Consider the following 5,700-nt stretch of genomic DNA (forward strand, 5'->3'; position numbering starts at 1 on the left):
CTGCATCTGATTTTGTATTATCCAGTCCGGAGACAAGACATTCATGTTTAGCTAGTGTCCACTGTTTAAATTATCCTGATTTTAGATCATATATATATAATTCAGTTGGGTCAAGGAGCTCCGAAAAATAAAATAAAATAAAAAAAGAAGAAGAAGTTATAATGTCTATCAAAAATAATAATAGAACTGTCAAAAAATAATAAAACAACTCAAGAACACAAGACTCCCATGAATCTCCCTTCCATCCCTTATTTTTTATTTCTTTTCTTTCTTGATTTAATTATACGGCTCTTACATGTCTATTTATCAATTCAAAAATATTTTGTATATCATGCTAAACATGGAAACCAATTCTTAGAATTAATGACAAATAATCAAATACTATATATTGCCTATTTCACTAGATATGATTGATATCCTTCAATTTCTTCTTTCCTTCTTTTGAGTAGATATAGATCTTCTAGAGAATTCGGCTTGATCCCCAAGTTATGCTAGAACCGAGTATAATCTTAACACTCCCCCCTCACGAGGGTACGTAAATGTCTACCATTCCGATCTTCTCCAGCATTTCTTCAAATGGTTTAGTCGCTACCGCCTTGGTTAAAACATCGGTCACCTGTTCTGTTGATCTAACAAAGGGAAGAGAAATAATGTGAGAATCAAGTTTTTCTTTAATAAAGTGTCTGTCTATCTCTATATGTTTTGTCCTGTCATGTTGCACTGGATTATGTGAAACGTCAATTGCAGCCTTATTGTCACAATACAACTTCATCTCATTTTCCATTCTCATTCATTGATCATTTTTTTGTAGCCTTAATAGTTCGCAAATCCCTTTCACCATGCCTCTAAATTCGGCTTCAGCACTAGATAAGGCGACCGCATTTTGTTTCTTACTTCTCCATGTTACTAAGTTTTCCCCAACGAAAGTAAAGTAACCCGATGTTGATTTCCTATCCATGATATTTTCTGCCCAATTTGCATATGTATATCCTTCAATCTTTGTATGTTCATTCTTCTCAAATTTGATTCCTTTGCCGGGTGTCTCCTTTAAATATCGTAAGATACGTGTGACAGCTCTCATGTGATCTTCACTTGGATTATGCACGAATTGACTTACTACTCCCACTGCATAAGCTATGTCAGGTCTAGTATGTGACAGATATATTAATTTTCCAACTAACCTTTGGTATTTTTCTTTGTTCGTAGGACATTGGTCAGGACAAATCTCAAACTTCACATTTTGTTCCATTGGGGTACTAACCGGTTTACAATCTAACATTCCAATTTCGGCCAAGAGATCAAGAACGTATTTTCTTTGAGAGAGAAATATACATTTTTTTTATCGTGATACTTCAATCCCTAGAAAGTATTTTAGACCTCCCAAATTTTTCATATCAAATTCTTTTGAGAGCTTCATTTGAAGCTTCTCAATTCCAACTTTGTAATCACCTGTTATAATCATATCATCTACATAGATAATGAGAATTGCAATTTTACCTTTAGTCCTTTTAAAGAACATGGTGTGATCAGAATCTCCTTGATTGTACCATAGTTTTTCATAGCCTTGCATAAACTCCCAAACCATGCTCTTGGTGACTGTTTCAAGCCATACAATGCATTTTCTAATTTGCATACTTTGTTTTCCGATCCAATATGGTTGTAACCGGGAGGCAGCTCCATGTAAATTTCTTCTTCCAAATCTCCATGAAGAAATACATTTTTGACATCAAATTGATGTAATGGCCAGTCAAAGTTAGCTGCAATGGACAATAAAACTCAAACCGAATTTAATTTTGCAACCGAAGAAAAGGTTTCCTGGAAGTCAACCCCATAGGTTTGTGTATATCCTTTTGCCACTAGCCTAACTTTATATCTTTCAATTTTTTCCTCTGCATTGTACTTGATTGTATACACCCATTTACAACCAACTATTATTTTTCCTGGTGGTAAATCAACTATTTTCCATGTACAATTTTTTTCTAGGGTTTTCATTTCTATAGTCATTGCTTTAGTCCATTCTTTACTTTTAAGGGCATCCTCAACTTTTTCGGGTATGGCGATAAAAGATAGTTGGCCTGCAAAATTATTTAATGGTTGTGGCAATTTTTCGGTTGAGGTGTAGTTTACAATTGGATATGTTATTTCTTTACTCGTCCCATCTTCCGGGATGTATCTTTTTGGTAGTTTGCTACGATTAACACGTACAGGATATTTAGGCTAGATTTCAAAAGAACATACCTCATTGTTATCTTTTCGTGGTATTGCCTTAATAAGATCTATCAATGGCTTAATTCCATTTAGTGAATGACCCAACTGACTTGTTTCTGCTGGATTTTGTTGCTCAGAACCTTCATCATTTTTCGAACCTGAGTCAACTGTTGCTGAACCCGAGTTATTTGCTAGATCTGTACCTGAATCAGCTGCTGCTGGACCCGAATCAACTGCTGGGCCTATGCCTGAACCCACTGTTGCTGGCCCGAATCATTTGCTGGGCCTAGACCCGAATCAGCTGCTGAGCCTGGACCTAAATCAGCTACTAGTGGATCGGATAAAAAAATTAGATCAAAGTCCAGTTCATCATGACTGTTGCCCTCCTGAATTGGATCTTGGATTTTGTTAAAAAATGACTCATTTTCTAAAAAAGTAACATCCATGGTAGTATAGAATTTTCTAGTACCTGGATTATAGCATTTATAACCTTTCTGATTTGCTCCCATTCCCAGAAAAACACATTTTTCAGCCCTAGGTTCTAACTTTGTGCGAAATGGTTTTTGTATATGGATATAAGCAATACACTCAAATATTTTTGGAGGCAAATTTAAAACAGATGGTATGGTCACATGAGATGATAAGACTTAGATGGGTGTTTTATAATCATTTTCACTTGCGGGTGTACGATTTGAGAGGTATACAGCAAATGAAAGAGCATTATCCCAAAATATAGGAGGTACTTTATTTTCAAGTAGTAGTGATTGGGTCATTTCAAGTAGATGTCTGTTTTTTCATTCGGCAATGTCGTTTTGTTGAGGTGTTCCTACACATGTTGTCTCATGAATAATCTCATTTTCTCTAAAACAATTTTGTACCCTCTGGTTCAAGTATTATGTCTCATTATCGCTCCTTATGGTTTTTATTTCTTTCCCAAATTGAGTCTTTACCAATTTATGAAAATCTTGAATAACTTTAGAAACCTCATTTTTTGTTTTAAGTAAATAGAGTCAAGTCATTCTGGAGCAATCATCAATAAAAGAAATGTTAGTGTAATAATCTAGAAGTCAATAATACGATAATTTATCATAAAGCTTTGTTCATGAATTGGATGATTAATATCATTTTGTTGCCTTGAGTATTATTGAATTTATGGATCATTTCGAGTTCATGACTGAAATTGTGAAACTTCATAATATAGATAATATATACTCTTAAAAAGTCACTGACCAAGGTAATTAGCAGGAACACTAATTACCGCGATAAGGTTAGTATGTGGATTAAAAGATGGTTAAGTTTTACAAACCACCTGACACGAGATGTCATTTTAATCACATAGATACATGTTCTAGGAACATGGTATTTGACAGACCCCGAATGAAACATTAAATAGAATTGTGTTCGTGTCATTTATGTTTTCATTCAGTGTCAAGTTCTACAGTATGAGGTATTAATCTTTCCTACTAAGAAATGTATATGTGTGATTGTTATCAAACGCTGTCGGTAAAATGCAGTTATAACGGTAGCTCTTCGGTATACATGGCTTAGCTGAGGTAGTGATGGTTTACCAAGAATACTATTTGTCCCTCGTATCTCTATACGAGCTATAGCATCACTGGGCCCCTTGATAGAGTAAGATTATCTGCTAGCGGTATAATTACAAGAGTAATTATATTTGATAATCTGCTCAAGATCAAGAAAAGATTCAGTTAGCAATGATGACACACATCTACTTTGAAACTAATCTGATAGCTATGAGACAGAAGAACAGACACAAGTAAATTGTTTACTGGATCGTGATATTGTACTTTACAGCATCATCTGTGTAATTGGATGGTCATGATGTGTTGCCAGATGCCGCTCATGATTATAGAAGTTAAAACAGTTTTAACTCTGTTTACCAACATAACACAGATCCTATTGGGTCACACCATATAGGAGTTAATCGGAGAATCTTATTGTGATTGATTATAAATTGGTTATGATCAATAGTAAGATGATTATAATTAATTATACGTGTTATAATTAAATTATAAATGTTATGTAAAAATAACAAGCAAAAACATTGGTTAATTTATAAACGTGTGTGACACGTTGTATAAAAGTTAACCGGTTAATTTATAAATGTGCATGACACATTGTATAAATTACCGAAACAACAACCGCAAGAAAAATATATATAATTGTTCAGAATAATTATACGAATATTATTTGTATTCGGGCCGAGGGCATTCGGGTCTTTTCAGATTCGTTCTTATCTGCATGACATGTCATCGATCCTATCCAGATGACACGTCATCGATACCGAAACGAACAACCGAAGAAAAATATATATAATTGTTCAGAATAATTATACGAATATTATTTTTATTCGGGCCGAGGGCATTCGGGTCTTTTCAGATTCGTGCTTATCCGCATGACATGTCATCGATCCTATCCAGATGACACGTCATCGATCTTATCCACATGACATGTCATCCTTATCCATTCAATGGCATATCTTGTAAATAGGCCGAACTTGGAGGGCATTTTGGTCTTTTGGCAACCGACCCTAAACCCTATAAATAGGGGTGGAAGGATAGAGAGAAATTGGCTAATTCACTCATACCGTTTCGTGTCGAAACGGATCGGTATTTTCTCTCTTTCTCGGTTTCTCTCCCAAATAGTGTTTCGGTTGAGAAAAGAAAGTTATACGTAGTTGACGTATAATCTTGGGAGTTGTTGTGAGGTATATTTACGGGATCGATGAATAGTGTTTTACCGAATTTTGCGGTATGTCAGTTTTGCATATTGATGAAACTGAGCAACCGAAAATTCGTGTTTACGGGTTTTCGTCTTTTTCCCGTGAATAGTGTTTTTGCAGAATTCCGCGGTTTACGGTATTTCTGGCAGAAGAAATAAACCGCTCTCCGGTTAGTCCTGGTCGATAACCGATAGAGGTATCACACGTGTGATACTCCGAGTCGATTCCTTCCCTGGTGAGGCTCTACTCGCTCAGTCTGCATTCCAACTGTGATTTGAAAACACGGTATAAATATGTTATATTAATCTATTTAATTGGTAAGTAGATTAAAGTTTTAGAAATCAATCATGGAGTAGATCTGTAAAAGGATTAAATTGGGTTTTGATGCCAAAGGAATACTGAAGGTGGACCGCCTTGGAAAGTTTCCTGACATATCCCGTTTAATCCTGAGCTTAAGTTGGCCGTATAAATTTTTGTTCTACGGTCATTCCGCAACTTAAGCCTAAACGGGTTTTTGGTTAGCACCGTAAAACCCCAACAGGAAACATATCATCTACAACCAGATTTAGAAATTATAGAGGATGGTCCCCATACATTTGTATATATCAAATCAAAAGGATTCTTACATTTATTTTGACTACTATAATAAGTTATTCTATGACTCTTAGATTGGATACAAGTTTCACAAACAAAATCTTTAGGATCTAAATGCAAAAATAAATCAGGTAAAAGCTTTTTCATGTATCTAA

At 35.1% G+C, this 5,700-nt stretch overlaps 1 pseudogene; it reads right to left on the reverse strand.

Annotated features, from left to right (window-relative positions):
• Positions 1–790: 790 nt before the first annotated feature.
• LOC144567646 (secreted RxLR effector protein 161 pseudogene) lies at positions 791–1,249 on the reverse strand (annotated as a pseudogene).
• Between the last annotated feature and the right edge of the window lie 4,451 nt (positions 1,250–5,700).

The sequence above is a fragment of the Carex rostrata genome, chromosome 16 (genome assembly GCF_964058835.1).
Source record: "Carex rostrata chromosome 16, lpCarRost1.2, whole genome shotgun sequence".
In the NCBI taxonomy this organism is placed as follows: Eukaryota; Viridiplantae; Streptophyta; class Magnoliopsida; order Poales; family Cyperaceae; genus Carex; species Carex rostrata.